This window comes from Nipponia nippon, unplaced genomic scaffold, assembly GCF_047370975.1.
Source record: "Nipponia nippon isolate SJK-2023a ecotype South Korea unplaced genomic scaffold, ASM4737097v1 scaffold_6, whole genome shotgun sequence".
NCBI classification, from domain to species: Eukaryota; Metazoa; Chordata; class Aves; order Pelecaniformes; family Threskiornithidae; genus Nipponia; species Nipponia nippon.
Genome location: NW_028262380.1, coordinates 73,217,357 through 73,234,312, shown reverse-complemented (window position 1 = coordinate 73,234,312; position 16,956 = coordinate 73,217,357). Strand labels below are relative to the sequence as shown.

At 39.9% G+C, this 16,956-nt stretch overlaps 1 long non-coding RNA gene across 1 annotated transcript in view; it reads right to left on the bottom strand.

The window, feature by feature from the left end:
* Nucleotides 1-269: 269 nt before the first annotated feature.
* LOC148051561 (uncharacterized) overlaps nt 270-16,956 on the bottom strand; it is a 99,002-nt gene continuing 82,315 nt past the window's right edge. The window contains exons 2-4 of the long non-coding RNA XR_015699509.1: nt 9,881-10,181; nt 4,213-4,317; nt 270-402 (exon numbers count right to left, since the gene is read on the bottom strand). This is a non-coding gene — a long non-coding RNA (uncharacterized LOC148051561). The remainder of the gene's footprint in view (nt 403-4,212; nt 4,318-9,880; nt 10,182-16,956) is intronic.

The following is a 16,956-nucleotide window of genomic DNA, read 5'->3' as shown; positions in this document are numbered from 1 at the left end:
CTGAGAGACTCAAGAAAAGATAGTTGCAATCAAAATATCCATTCAAACTTCATCACAGATTTTCTTACAATAAAGGAAGTTTCCTTTTTAGTGTGGAGTAAACACGGCAGCCTTGTTCAATTACTGCAGTTTCTCCACAGTTGTCGGGTGAATGAAAGCTGCTGAATTGTGGAATGCAATTCCTAAAGCTAAAAAATATTAAATATCTTGTGTGTAACTTGAGATTCTTTTCCAGTCTCTTCCAGCACAAGGGCTGTCGCACACATGACTTTTAGAAAGCCACAGAAAAGTATTGGCAAAGAAACCAGCACAAGTCAGACTGGCTGGCAACTGCTGTTGCAGAATTTTCTTTGGAGAAATCAAAGACCAACCGTGTGATTTGCATCCTTCAGAAGAATTTTTCTGCAGAGCAAAGAATTTACATTCAGTCCAAAACATAGAGTTTCTCTTCATGCTCTTCAGTAATGCTTGGATTTTTCTGTTCAAGATCATGCTTCCCGCAAAAGCATAAACAATAGTCAAATAAATAGTCAACAAAGACTAAAATACTAAACCCAGTTTCTACTGTCCATCTACTGTCACAGCTAGAGATAATTGAAAGGCATGGAAAAACGGAGAGTTAAATATTTGAGCTTTGCAATGCATTTATCTCATTAAGTTCTTGAAAAAATAAAGGGGTTCAGTGCCTTTTAAATTGTGCAAGTTTTTGTGTCATAATTCAAATGAATAAATAAATATCCTCTGAACGCCACCTTACTTTTGGGCATAAGTAACCAAAGAGTTAGTTTGACAAAGATTCCTGGACAATGGGAGGCTGAGTTTTGTGAAACCAATAAAAGAGGAATCTGTCCTCCCAAAGCAGAATCCAGAGTCTTGAATGAAATACTTGGTCTCTATCCACAGCCCTGGGCAAGATTTAGAAACCTCAGAGTAGTGTTCAGAAAAAGCAACGTGTTGAGTGGAGTAATCACTAGAAAGTAAAAATTATGTCAAAAGTGAGTCCTACAACACTATATTCCCTACAAACCAGCCCTGGATTCAAGATGGAAACTCTGGATTTTAATTTCCTCCCCTTTTCTTCTTAAGCAAAAACCCAAACCATCAGGTGGCTGGTTCAGAGGCTGAAAGGAACTGGCAACATCATCCTCTGGGGCTCCAGGTTTGTACCTGTGGAGCATACCAAGGATGAAACTAACCTAGAAAAAAGCAACGTTCTTCTTTATACAAGGTTTTATAAACAGTAAATCTATAGCATTCATAGAGACCTGAAACATTAATCTTGGTATTTCCAATTCCACCTTTAGGTAAACTTCAAATAATCACACCATCCTTAAGATGCACTGTATAATAGAGTCAAGTGCATCTATGTGACTCCCAGGAACTCCAAGCACCTGCATAACTCCCAATTGGTATCAGCCTGCCAGGCATGTCAGATACCAGAACATGCACTAAGCACATAGGCAAAAATAAACTCAAATATCTATTCAAAACACACAAAACCAAAAAATCCGCAGCTTCTCATGTCCTACGTTCTATGTCCATATGCAAACATTACATACTGCTATAATAATTCAAAATCCTCATTCTACACAGCTTTGTGGTCTTCCTCCAGTAACTTATTCTTTGCCCAGAAAACATAAAATTGAACAGGCTGGTTGACAAAATGATTGGAATATCATTTAATAAACCAAATCAGGGAACTGACCTAAATTACATTTTGGAGCAGGTTCAAAAAGCTTGGCTTAAGATTTCACTTCAGATAAAAGTACTTAAAATAATTTTCAGAGAAAATTAATTTTGATAACGGAAATTACTGTCTAAAATTTTTTTCTTGCTGCATTGCCTCTTTTTCAAACTAGAATTAAATCACAGGTGGATAATAAATTTCCTACAAGTAAGTTGAAAAGTTATGAAATATTTTCAGATAACTGTAATGGAAGGCATTTGGAGGATTATGCTACAAGGAATTCATTAATATCTGAAATTTTCTGATAGTCAATCTCTCAAATACCTTGGTAATTCACTTAAGTCTGGACTTTTGTTTATATAAAAATGTAATCTGCTTCTTCTTGGAAGACATTTTTCTTTATAAACTAGGATAAAATGAATGTTATATTTCATTTTTGCTAGCTTTTCAATATGATTGATGCAGACCTTTAATGCGTTAATTTTATAACATGAATTCATATTCAAATAGATAGTCTTGTTAAGAAAGATGAACAGCACCAAATATGCAACAGTGAAGATCTGAACTACCCCTTTTTTTCCCCCCCTCTCATCAAGAAAAAGTCCATGGAAATTATTAGTAAGGCAACTGGAACGAGAACTAGAATCAGAACTGGAAAAAGCAGTCTGAGAAAAATTCAATAACTAGTTTAAAAATTGTGAAGCATCTATGACAAATTTCTTTTCCCTTTAAAGAAATTAATATTGACTTACCCTGTGTATTCACAATATTATAAAACCCAGTAAACATGCTTTACCTACTCTGTTGAACACGTTGTACTGTATTATACAGGTCTCAGTCTAATATTGGTATTTCCAGTTTACAGGCATGAGGCACGTGCACAGCAAAGCAAGTCCTAACTAAACAGCAGTTAGGCAGAGATATCTTGCATCTGAGACAAGGGCAATTAAACAGGTACTTAAACTTTCACAAGTATAACATGGATTAAAATTGTGCTGACACAGCCCTCCCATCACTCCCAACCCCAGTCTGTGTCCTTTCAAGAGCTCCCACAGCCTACCGGACCAGCATGGACCGTACCTGATTTGGGTGTAGGAAAATGCTCTTGCAGGGAGGCACAGAGCTACAGCATGTTGAAACAGCAGTTTGAAGGTGCTTGCCAACATTTGCCAACTAATAACTGTGGTACAATTAGTGTGCACTATTATCCACATCCTTCCTTCTTGTCTTATCAGCAGATATGACAGCTACACGGCATGCCTCCAGACAGCCGCTGCAAAGAGTCCCAGCACTGCAAAACACCATTTCTGCGGAGCCCTGTAGACATCTATGCAGCAAGATGTGTATTTGCAACACTTGAGTTGGATTCCTAGTGGGCCTGTGATATGCAATTGAAGAACCATATTCTCAGTGGGCACATGTCCAACTAAAGTCAGTTGAGCTAGGCTTTAAAACACCAGCTGAGGATCTGAACCAATGTGTTTGATAGGCAGCGAAAACCTGGTAAGTAGGCTGGATGAAATGCATTTGTCCCTAACAAGTACTGTCTTGAAACATGCTACTTTTGGAGCTACTGCTACCCTTCTTATGCATCTGGTAAAATATCATAGTGTTTCTGTATCTAGCCTCAGCTAAAGTTAGGCTACAGGCTTGACGGCTATTGAACACAGACAAGGTAGCTGCCACAGTTTTGTGTAAACAGTATGTAAAGAAACACTTTTTTTCCAAAGAAATGTTCTGCCAGGGTCATTAGAGAACAGGCCTGTGTCAAGAACTGTCTCTATTCAGAGTCCAAGATAGATAAATCAAGAGTTTTATCATGCTCCCTTCCTTGCCTGCACCACTTTTGTGCCAAACATTGCGTTATCCCACCCAAGAGCTCAACGGGGTATCTTGCCAAGAGCAGAAAACAGTTCCCATAAAAGGACATAGCAGCAGGACCTCAGAAGTCTGTAGCTAAGCATATCACTTAAGAGGAAATACTTAAGAGTGTGATGAGACCAATATAACTGAAGGAAGTATAGTAAGACTAATAGGGTGATTACAAAATCAGGTCTTAACATGACATAACTGAACATCCACTTCTGAATTTTTTTCAGCTTGAACCTACTGCTCAAGTTATTTAAAAGTTGAAAAGTAATGTCCAATAGGATAAATGAATCTGAATGTCTCTTTCAGCTGAAACCTTCAGCTTTAAAGCAACTGTTTTTCTTTCAACTTTCATTCCTGTTCTGTTGAATCTTCGCCTTCCTCCCCCTGCCTACCCCATATTCCCACATAAAGTTACCCATTTGGAAACATTTCAGTGCAACTTCTTCCTTGCCACTTGCATTCCTTGAAAATTTGCTCTTAGCAAGAAGGGTGGAATGACCATCCAACCAAAATACAGCATATTAAAAAGGTCGAAGTACTATAAGCAAAATAGCATAAATCGCAAAATATAATGGGCATTAAAATTCTGACACCTCTTTGTCATGACCAAAATTGTAACTAGAGTGAGAAATTATATGGAATTAGCTCCTTACTGATACGCTCTGAAGACTGTAATTTCATGGTGCCTGGATGTCATTTTCAGAACCTTCTGCCTCTTTGCAGTCTTGTAGGCACGCATTCAGCTGTCATCTAGGGCACTTGAAATAAAAGTAAGAGAAAAGGAGAGATACATAAATGTTTTACTTGGAGCAAGAAGCCATGCCAGTTTTCAAAATTACAATAATCTTTTAGTATTGTTTCTGCTGAAGTCAGAAATCTTCAGGAGATGCCTGATCTCTTCCTGTGGGATGTGCAGTATTGAGTCTCATTTGAGACTCAATAATGAGAGAACATTATGCTTTAGGAAAAAAGTAGATCTCAATGTTATGAGTTCATTTGCCTCACATTGCTTCCTTTCTGGTTAGCCCAACAGAGCAAATAGGACAGAGCAGAGTCAATCTAACTCATCAAATCCAAAGTCATGATGTGAAGGACTCCTAAATCCTTTAACTGACAGTATGAGAGCTGAAGTATTAAATGACCAGCAGTAAGTCTCACTTTTGGTTAAGGCGATGTCACTTTTGAGGATCATTTGATTTAATTACAGCATACAAGGAGGATTACTCTGCTGGCATCTTGTTGATTTAGGTGATCTCTGTTCATACATTTTATGAGTTCGTTTGTTTGCTTTTTTCCCTATACTGTTTTATGACTGTCTTTCACTTCATTTGCCTCATAGTCTTTGTGCTAAAGAGGCAAAGAACTGACATCAACATGACTATCCCTGAATAAATGGGTTGTTAAAGGCTCTCAGCACTTCTCTACACCTTCACTCACTGAGAACAAAAGGATGGAGGTGAGTCTGAGATGAAATCTGTTTTCTCAAACCTTTCAGAAAGCAGCTGGGGATTGAAGAAGTTGAATTTCTCCAGAAGCATAACAAAGAGATCAGGTGGTAGCACTGAATCTTAAAAATCACAGAGCCTGAAAGACTTACAAACACAAAGAAAGCTGGACTAGGAGAGAGGAACAGAAAGGATAAGAGGCAGAATATATTAGCTGAGGCATACCACCCTGCTCGCACAACAGTGCTGCTGCCACATGGGAGCCAACTCACATACAAATCGCCAGGAGCATAGGCAGAGGAGGTCATGTACCTCTTTGCTAGTAGACATAATCTCCGTTATTGTTACAACAATAAGGCTACTGTAATGGAAGAGAGAAGGCACTTTGTCAGTGCAAAAAGCAGAGCGAGAGGAAAGTAAGTGAACCAGACAGGGAGGAAGCAAATAACATTATAGGTGTTTGGTTGTAGCAGTAGCGAGAGGAGAGTTTTGTTGGCTGTGCTGCAGTGGATGTGAGATACAGCTCTGTCGCTTCCCTGTAGGGCAAAACCTTTGGATATTCAGTCACATTATAAAGTATAGAGAGTATAGAAACAATTTCATTTTAGGGTTAGTGTTTAATGAGGTGGGCAAGAAAATTCCTGTATAATACTTTTTGTTGTGAAACTGGACTTAATTTGAGTGAATAAAAAATATTTAAATGCTGAACAGAAGACTTGACTTTAGCTCATATAGATTATTCAACCTATAAGGAAATAACTTCCAGTTAAGCAAAAAACAAAGTCAACACTGACTGATTTTGAGCACAACCAGATATATTACTTCCTTTGGGCATGTTAAATGCTCAGTAACCTTAAGGTTTTCTTAAGAGAGCGCCATGCTTTTCTACATCAAGATTTCCTTAGCTTTGGTAATTCTGGAGCACCTAATCTAAACGATTAACCTTCTTGTGGCGAAATTATACCAGACAGTTTTAGAGGCACTGTATGGACGTGTCTAGTTCAGTAGACGGATGTACCACGCTGCAAAGTAAACTGATGCAGGCCTGGGATTTGTGCAGGTAATGCAGAGGCGTATCGCCATCCTGGCTTTGCCTCAGACTCTGGAAAAGTTACAACCTACCAAGGTGTGCGAATCTGGTTACAGCCTGCATCTAGCCAAAAAAACCCAAACACCACATGAACCCAGCATTACCCAGATTTCCTTTGTTTTTCAAACTCAGAAGAAATGTGGTCATCTAATTGAATAGTTGTTGAAAACTATTTACTTAAATAATTAATTTGAAGTAATTTGCTTCACACATTGCCAGTAAAAGTAACGTGTTACAGGAAAAATGCCAAAACAGAGGGGTATTTTCTCAATTATTTTTTTTTTTTCTGGTATCCATCTGGGACTATTCTCCAGCAGTACAGCTTATAGGAGGTCACATTAGACTACATGATTTCCCCCAATTATTATGTTCAAACAGACTACAAGTCACTCGTTTCATTTCTGATTATAACTGCTTTGTTCTAAAGGAGATTTTAGGAGTAAGCCCACTACTGAATGTAATACTGTTCAATAGAATCTATAGGTTATTTATTAAAACCACATGAAAGTGGTAAACCACAGTCATAAAAAAGATGAAGCAGAGCTTGTCTTCACAACCCGGTGTCCCAAAGGTATGATTATCTCCTGATAACCATATCTCCCTCTTCTGCCTTATTGCTAATTAAATTAATTAATTAAGGAAGTCTTTCCCCAAGTGGACTTGATTTAATATGCTGTATGTAATTAGCAGCTCTTGGAAATGGAGATGAGCTGATTTCTCCTTTTTTTGTGGCGCAGAGAGCGCTCACAAACTTTACAGAGCGAGTGCTCAGGCTTCTTGCGCTGTACAGCAGCAGCACAGGAACCGCCGATGGCGGCGGTCACACCTGTGGGGCCGGGACTCTGCGACGGTCACACCTGTGGGGCCGGGACTCTGTGGCCACAAAATACACCTCTGTGCTTTTGTCTGCAGCGATGCCGGCTCATCAGTAATAGAAAGTGGGTGTAGATTTTTGAAAAAGGCGGAACTTGATTTGAAAAAGAAATAAATGCCATGACGGGAAAGAGCTAAATCATTTTTTGCTTGAAAGCTGGTAGTCTTTGTGGTAAAAGGTACTTTGCCAAACGTGTTGGAGACAGACCTATTAAAAAATGCCCAAATTTACTACTTTTATGTGATTAACTGAGACTATCTATTTCAAAATGAAAGACTATTGATTTCACTGAGTAAAGAAAGTATGTATTCACAGTTAGAAAATAAAGAAGCCGTGTTGATCAGTTACTACAAACGCTGAGGAGCACATTTTGTTAGCAAAAGTCCCCAGTACTTGTTATTCACAATACTACTTTGAAAGGATTTTTACCATTAAACCTGCAGTTCATATTGCATTATTTATGTAGGTCACGTTGTATTGCTTCTTTGACTGGATGACTTATGTATTTCCATCATTGCTGGCTCACTCGCAGGCGGCGCACCCGGGGCCGCCGCGGCCTGAGGCGCTCCCGCCCGGCAGGGCGGGCCCTGCTCGCCCGGCCCCTCCTCCTTCCCCCGCCGGCCTGCCGCGGCGGGAAGCCCCTCCCGCCCTGAGGCGAGGCGGCGGAGGGAGGGAGGCCGCTCAGGGGCCTTCGCGGCGAGGCTGCGGGCCCGTGGCGGAAGAGGCCGCCGCCATCCCCACCCCACCTCCGGGAGCAGGGGGCGGCAGGGCCCTCCCGCAGCCCGCTCTCCCCTCCTGCGGTGCATCAAGCGCTGCATTGCCAGCCGGGCGAGGGAGGTGGTTGTCCCGCTCTGCTCTGCGCTGGTGCGGCCTCATCTTGGGGGCTGTGTGCAGTTCTGGGCCCCACAGTACAAAAAGGGTACAAAGCTACCAGAGAGTGTCCAGAGGAGAGCCACAAAGATGGTGAAGGGTTTAGAGGGGAAGCCATACGAGGTGGCTGAAGTCACTTGGTCTGTTCAGCCTGGAGAAGAGGAGGCTGAGGGGAGACCTCATGGCGGCCTACAGCTTCCTCACAAGGGGAAAAGGAGGGGCAGGCACTGATTCCTTCGCCCTGACGACCAGTGATAGCACCCAAGGGAACACTGGGAAGATATGCCAGGGGAGGTGTAGGTTGGACATTAGGAAAAGGTTCTTCACCCAGAGAGTGGTGGAGAACTGGAACAGGCTCCTCAGGGAGGCAGGCATGGCACCAAGCCTGACAACATTCAAGAAGCACTTGAACACCGCCAGACGTATGGTGGGATTTATGGGGTTGTCCTATGCAGGGACAGGAGTTGGACTCCATGATCCTTGTGGGTCCCTTCCAACTCAGGACATTCTATGATTCTATGATTTTAAAAACACAAATTAAAGGTGGGCTAACTCTTCCTGTGAGTCACATGAAAATAATATTTGTTTAAGTCTGCAGCTTGCCCACGGGATAATTGATTTTAATGAGATCCAGATACGTTGGAAAAATAATGATTTTCAAAAAAAGAAACATTCAAAATCTGTTTATAAAATGAAATATTATGAATTGTTAACCTTCTGTATTGTATCTACTAAAAACGTTACAGGTAGATACTGAATAGACAGGAAAACCAGACATTACATTAAAAATTCTTAACTACTTTAAAAATCCATACAAAGGTCTTGTATTAGAAGTTATTCCACAAGGATGCTTTTTTTTCTTTTTTTCCCAGCCACATAGGTTAACAAGTCAAATCCTGAAATGTGATATAATGAAGCGACAGCTGCTAGAACTATGGGAAGAGAAGTGGACGCATGGTACCTACGCTATAACATTAGTGTCTGATAGTATCTCTTCACAGAAGAAAGAAAAAGAGAGTCAATGTGATTATGGACAATGAGATTTTTACTGATCCAGGCACATTTGTGTGAGCTGACCTGAAGTCTTCCAAATTTAAATGAATAACAAAGAAATTCCTATTAAGAGTAAATGCAATTGCTGTAGGGATGATAACTGCAGAAACAGAGATCTGTACAGGGATTAAACACAGGAGAATTGCTCACAGAGTTAAGTGACCTGACAAATTTTGTGAAAATAACCTTTAGTATAAATGACAAGGAAGGAAATGGAAGAAATATGTTTCATTATTTCTAAAGATATACTAGATGATAGATTCATCTGCTAATATCACTGAAACACACAAATTTTATCCAATAATAATTAGAGTAGCTTTGCATTTACTACTGTATCATTAGATCAATCATTCTTTTTATAAAGTAGTTAATTTTCTAGACACATACACACACCACGTGTACTCGGATATGGCACGTAGGAGGCGGCCGTGGCCAAGCAGCTGGTGAGGCATGCTTTCAGTTGCTCAGTGTGCCACCACGGCTTTATCATCTACCTGTGGCTTCTTCCTCTGCCTGCTAACATCTTCCTCAGATTTATTCTAGGACACCTAACACCCTAATACCTGCCAGCAGCTGCCAGGGTTAAAACTTCAAGTGCCAGAGGACTGCTGCTTCTTTTATTCCAACATGTTTCATTTTGCCTCCAAAAGACCAGAACGGGGAAGTCTTTGTGCTAAAACGCAGACAGATTATCCATGCCTAAAAAAGCAACTTTAAAAGCCTAAAGTTTTAAAGGAACTATCAAGATGAAAAGGGTTTTTTTTAACGCCATTTTAAAACAGCAATTTCATGCTTTTGATAGGCTACTGACTGCCCAAAGATATAAAATCCTCCACTCCACAGCATAAATGTAGTGCCAATTAGAGCTGGAAAAAACACACTGAGGTTCCCAAACAATATAACAATAATAATAAAAATCCTCTCCTGTGTGTTGACAAAGCTTTTTCCTTTGAATTTTTTCATGAAAAAAGACCTAGGGGAAGACATACCTTTCTCCCTCCAAAGTCATTGGTGATGGGCTGTCGTCTCTGGCTTCCAGCTCCCGCTCCCTTTCGTTCGGTGTGCACAACTGAAGCGTGGTGTCTAAACAACAGACTCTCCGAACAGGCTGTATATAACCATCCAGAGGCCTTTCTCAACGTCTTGTTTGGCAGGAAAGAGGTCTTTCCCAGTGAAATCCTTCTTGATATTACTTACTGTTACTATAAAATGTTTCGTATTGTCAGATCAGTATTTCCAGCTGTTTTATAAGTCAGAAAAATTCTGAACTGTTCTGAAGCTATCCTGTAGCTGAAAAGAAATGAGGAAAATGATCAGCATTCATTGTTGTAGTATTTGTGTTTCTCCGTAAAAATTCAACTTTTTGATTAAATATTTGGGGAGAGGGAAGAAATGTTCACTGTTTCAAGCAACAATAAATATTCCTGCACAAGAACCCGGGGCGGGGGGGGGGGGGGCGGAAAGAGACACATATACATTAGAGTATTTGAAATATCATTGTGCTGTGCATTAGACAACTTTCTGAAAAAATGTCCTTGAGGGAATTTCCTCCTACAGTACGGATTAATGTGATACAGACCTGGGAAAATAAAACCAATTCCTAATCTTTGAAAATACAAAACAGAGTAGAAACAAGAAGTCAGGTGGAGTTGAGAGTGGGAGGGTGGGTTGACTGACAAGCAGTTGTGGCTTGCAGACACTATCACCTAATTACCAAGAACACAGAATTCCTCTTTAAGAGGAATAATCTCTAAGATTATTCTTAGCAACTCAGTACTTGTATACCATGCATTGGGGAATATAACGCTTTACTTTTTTCTCTGAAAAGTTCCAGAGGCCGAGTAACTAAGATGCATTGCTATGCATCTGCTGTGACTGAAAAGTCGTCACTTTGGAATGTCATTTATGGAGGTCGTTAAATAATCACATCAATAATTAAAAGTATCCTGGGATAGAATAAGACGACTATCCCAACAAAAATCCCTACTGTTTCTTCTGGGGATTTTTGGTACAGATGCCATCACCTTAATCACCCTTTTTCATACTTGGGACTCAGAGAGAAATCCCATTCTATTTCCAGGTGGTTTTATTCAACCCCTCTTTGGCTGGAGTGAGCCGAGCGGGTCCTCGCTGCCCGCCTGCCCGGCCATTCCCCCCAGGCCCCAGACACTCTCCTCTTGCCCACCGCAGGCGCAGGGAGCTCTGGCAAGCGCCCGGGGATGCCCTGCACCCCTAGGGTACAACACCCACTGCATCTGCCACCAGGGGGTACTACAGATTGAGGCAACAGTCCCTAAGTGGAATAAAAAAAACCAAACCAAACCAAACCAAACACACCACCAAAAAGCCCAACGCCCCCCTCCCAGCACACACAAAACTAATCTCTGTCCAGACTGAAGATCAGGATTTCAAAGCCAGTCAAGAAAGGCAGTCAGTAAATAGCTCAGACGTTTCTCAAGCTCGAAAACTCTTACCAGGGATTGTATTTATTTATTTCTAAATGCGTTAAATACAAGAGAGAGGAGCTAGAGGATTCAGTGTTTCAGCAACAGGATTCAGATAATCTCACTTTGGGATCAGCAGTTTGGGTCTGACCTGGGTCAATCCGATCACACGCTATCAGTCTGTGCTGGCTGACCAGAAATCCTCGCAGAAGTTTGTGGTCTCAGTGCAGTAATTTGACAGATGTGAGCAACACTGGAATAATTTGGCCATATCAACAAAGACAGCGATAACTAAATTATTAAGGATCAAAACCCAAAACACTGTCAATCAGGCCTCAGAGTTCCCCTGGGGGCTACTGAAACCTTCCTGCAGTACCCAGAGAAGAGAGAGAGCTGATATTTTCTCATGCTTTCAGTGCCTGTCCTGCGTGAAGACTTCCATTAAGCATTCTCATTTTAGCACTTCCTATAGACGTGAAATTCAGAAGAAACACCTGAAACATCAGCACACCGGGGATCAGAAGAATGTATCGAATAATTAAAATATCAGGCTTTTCTTCTATAACTAGTGGCCTCAGGGAACTTTAACAGTCAGCAGTAGTAAGACCAAGTACATCTGCTCTGAGCTTTCTTAGATCCTATCAATATTTTTATTTATAAATTATATGTGTATACATATACATGGGTTCATATGCATGCACACTTAGAAAAAAAAAAACCTATTCTGCAATTTACATGAAGTTCAATAGGCAGGTACCACGAGCAGTAATTCTGCATGCCATATTCCATGCACTGAGCAGACCTGGGTCCTATGAAAACCCAACATGTTGGCATGTAATTAGCATTGCTCATTTTACATACCTTCAAGGGGAGTCAGAAGCAGTGAATTAATGTGACAAGTAATACTATGTGTACTTTTCCACAGCCCTATATTTTTCCTCCAGCTCCCAATTTCTAACAACAGCGGAGCTGTTGGTCCTGCACCAGGCTCCGCGAAGGCAAACCACCCAAGTGGAACCATGCTGAAAGCCCAGAGACCACCTTTTGGAAATGTGTGTGACTGGGTCTCCACTGAGCTGAGGCCACAGGGAGGTCCACATTAGATCCGTTATAGAATCATGATTTAATTAATTAGGTGGGTTTAAAGTTAGTTAAATTAGCATTTTTCCCCCCTGGTGTGGCACTTTGTTGACGATACCTGTACATCTAAGAATAAGGGTGCTTGTATGAGTACTGTAAGTGATACAGTGAAAATTACTAGATAAATGATATGTTTACCTCTCTCTAGCATTACCAAAGAAAGAATAAGGAATTAAATGGTGTGGTTCTCTATTGTCTTTTCCCTATGGCTATGTTTTTAAGCTAAACAGGTAAAAATGAACTAGTTAATTAGTATTCATGTTTGTGTACAGAGTTTCCTCTCCAGAAATATTTTGCTTATAGTTTAGCTGCAAAAAACTAACCCTTTCGAGAGGACAAGTGTTACACTGCTAAAGGAAAGTAAATGACATTTGAAGAAACTCTTTTTGGGGGGGTGGGAGGGAAGTATCTGTTTTCCAGGTACCAGACATAAAGGGTATCCAAACCTTGAGCCTGTAGTGAAGTGTATCACCAAGGCAGGTGAGAGAAAAGGAAGACTCTTGCAGAGAGCAGACAGGCAAGTTGAGGGGAGGGACCAAGGAGAAAACCAAATGCTGTAGAGTCTTTGGAAATTGCTTATGCATATATTTTACCTTCCTTAATAACTATTTATTTGAGTTATTAAGCATGTGAACTGCAACCACAGCTGAAGAAACTACTAGAATTATACTTTTTTTTCCTTCAGTTTAAGATGTTTCATTATGGTCACGGAGATTTTTATAAAAATCCAACTTATCTCTATGACACATTGATTATTCCTCATGAATAAAATAATGATTCTGGCGCTCTAGCTTTTTCAGAACAGTAGTCTTTAGAGGAACTAATAACTTCATACAGTCGATGTCTTTTGTGTTCTCTCAAAAAATTCAGAAACAAAACAAACCAAAAGACTATCCTACCTATCAGATATTTCTAAGGAATCTCTCCCAGCATTATCCTTGCATGCCTAGAGATCAGGAATTCATGTCTCAAAACATATAATGAACAAAATAATAAAAACATGAAATAAAAGGTAAGATAAATAAAACAAAACAAAATATGAGCTTTATCTTATTTATATTTTACTATACATCTTCCTGGTTTTTAAGTCACAAGCCAAAGCTAAGTATCTCTGGGTAAAGCTGTAGCAAGGCTCTATCTTCTGTTTTAAGAAGCAACAACCCCTCTGTAAACTAAAATCCCCATTCCCTCTCATAACTATAGAAGACAGCTAAAGTTAAGATTAAGAAGGCTCTAAGATTTTAAGAAGTGATTTTACTTTATACGGTCAGCCTAGTAAAATGCAAAGAACAAAAATAAAGACATCTTAGGACATTTAGGCAGTGCTATACTATTTGAATTATAATAATGAAAAAATGTACAATACCATTCTCATCCGGTAATTATGAAATTCTCTCAAGTAGATAAAAGGAATGTTTACCTAGCATATTTATATTTCTGCATATATAGTAATATCCTTTATATTAAAATAAATTTAATATTTGAAGTGTGGGACTACAGCATTTCCAAAGCGATCACCAACATAAAGATGAGTGATCTTGTCTTGCTTTTAAGTGGGCAGGTGATTTAAAAGATGTAAAAAGTCACCACACAGCTGGATTTGCAAGTTTTGTGAGATGGTAGAAAATGGTAAATCTTTCTCGTAACAGCAGGCTTTCTGTCTATGTCATGGAGCATTATTGATTGCTGTCCAGTACATTGCAAGACAAAACACTCGGTAATAACTCACCAGGGCCATTGCCCAATAAAGTCAATGGCAAGAGTCGTGCTGATTTCCGATAGTGCTCGGCTGAGTCCACCAAGCATTAGATTGCACAACTCCTGCTTTTAAGACACAGCCAAATTATCAGCCTGCATAAATCAACTTGACTTCACTGAAGTCAAGAAGCTGTGTTGATTTAAAAGGAGTCAGTGACATTTACATTATGTCCTTCAAGGGGTGCGGTGGGGAATGACAGTCAGTAATAACTTCCAGCCTTTTGCTCAGTGCTCCAGATGACAGGAAAGACACCACAAATTCTTCTTTTCGTCCAGCCATTATCATAGGCGTAAGCAAAGTTACATCAAGCCTGCTCTCTGAACTTCCCCCTCTTCAGCTCAGTTATGTTCCCTGCATTTCATAATGTCAAATTTGGGAACCGTGTTAGTACAGGAGCCCAAGGAAGAGAAAGTAGGAGCCTCTCCTACAACTTTGGAGCAGTGCCTGGGCTGGGGGACGAGGTCCCTTGGTCCCACTCACACTTTCTCTAGGAGCACACACCAGCAAACACGCCACTCCAGACTCATTCCCTACCAGCGTGTCAGATGGGAAATGTTTTTCCAGGGGGAAATAAAGTTTATTTACCAGTTCTGTGCACTTAGGAATTTGGGAATCAACTGGACTCCAAGCTTTGCCAGCTGATGTCTGATCCAGGTGTTAACTGAAGGCAAAAATATGTCCATTGAAGCCAGATCACGTCAAATGGATTAACAAAACATTATCTCCAAATTGCTGTGATATTTTCATACCAGTTTCACCTATAACTAACTGGCACATTAAATTACCAATTATCCCACAAAACAAGTGTCATTTCTGCACTCAGCTTCTTGTACCATGGAAAACAAAATTTTGCAACCCATACAAAGCAGCAAATCATACCATTATGTTCCAAATCAAGAGTATTTTCTAAAAGCATATACCATAATAAAATTCCTATGTAAAAGTAACACATGAAATAATAAAAAAGCTTCATTTGTTTAATTCTAGCTAGCAACTCTGCCCTCTATTTTCCGCGTACAACTTTTACCAGTCTTTGTAGCCAGGCCCCCATTGCTCGTGTACTTCCATGGACTTCACTTGACCAGCTACAGACACAGAGTTTGTAAGACTATCGGCTTTGTCTTTCCTGAAATGATATTTACAAATTGACTTTCTTGGAAGCCTGTATTCCCTGCATTCTTTAATTAATCAGTTGGATGGAAAATCTTGCATGATTTTTGAACAGTGTTCAAGTTTTTGTAGTAAGGATGTTCATGCTTCATGCTTACAGCATTTGAAATCAGCTCAGTGCATAGTATTTAGTCTTCAGGAAATATCATTTGGACTTAGAGAAATATTTTCTCATTGATCCACTTTTCGTTCAAGACTGACAATGACAGACATAAAATTTCAAATTAATTTGTTTAATAATGCTTATATCATGAGTATCAGTGGGTAGGACAAGGCTTTTGCAATTCTACATGTAGCTATTATTTAAAGATAAAAGCCATTTAAAATAATTTAAATGTAGTGCCAGAGAGGAAAAATAGGCTAAGACTGAATATTAATTTTACATTCCCGGCTTCCTGTTGTCAGCTGGACACACTTTGCTATCGCTTCTTTACCTCACCAAATACCTGCCTTTATTGAATCTCATTCATATCCTGTTCTAAGAAAGAGGGAATGGAAACAGTCTTCCTTTCCCTTTCTGCCTCTCCTCCTCAGTGGCTGGATACAATCATTGTCCTAAATGCAGAGGAGCAAAAGAAGTCTTTTTATTAGTTACCTGACTTGATCCACTGCATACTTTTCTCTTAAATCAATATGATAATGAAACAAATGTAAGGAACTACTTAGGCAAAAAAAATCCATTACATTTTGTGAAGACAATTGTAATATTTGCTGGAACTGTTTATTTGACATTGTTCATTTTTACTATGTGTATTTACACACACGTATGTATGCACATACAGCGACAGAGAGAGAAAGCGAGCATGTGCCCTTTGGTACCACCTTTACCCTCTATTTGCTTTCTTTTTGGTGTTTCTGCATTTTTCCTCAGTCTGATACATGTCTGATACCTCTGACATGTTAGATGTTAAACAGATAAGCTAGTGATTTAATAGCTTTCCTATCATAAACAAAACACGCAAGAGAATGAATAAAAACCAACCAATGTTTCATTTCCTTTTTTTTTTTTTTTTTTTTTAAATCTGAGCATTAATAGGGCACCTTTCACTGGTATGTGATTGTTTAAAACATAGTCCGGATAGACAACTGTTATCATTTGAGAGCTGTTTGATTCCCTTCACAGTCACAGTAAATGAGTTTGAGATCTCAATCCAAAAGCACAGTTCAGACCGAGAGGTGTCTGCACCGCAGCTAAAGTTTTCCTGATGGCTTCATTGAACAGTCAAAATCAATTCCCTCCCTACCTCAGCTACAGTTTTCCAGATGAATGTTGAGGTATGGTCTGCTAATGGGCAGTAAAGAAATACACTATAGATCTCTGAAAAGTGATAATAAACAATTCTGCCTGTTCCTTGCACTGTACCTATTCTGAAGATAAATAAAGGTCTTTGGTGTCAAGAGCTGTCAATCCATCTCCTGTAACGTTACAACTGCAATCTCAGAGCCACGCTACGCTGATCCGGATGCTTGAAAAGCAGGCTTCACAGAATACATGTTGTGTGGTTTAACCCCAGGCAGCACCTAAGCACCACACAGCCGCTTGCTCACTCCC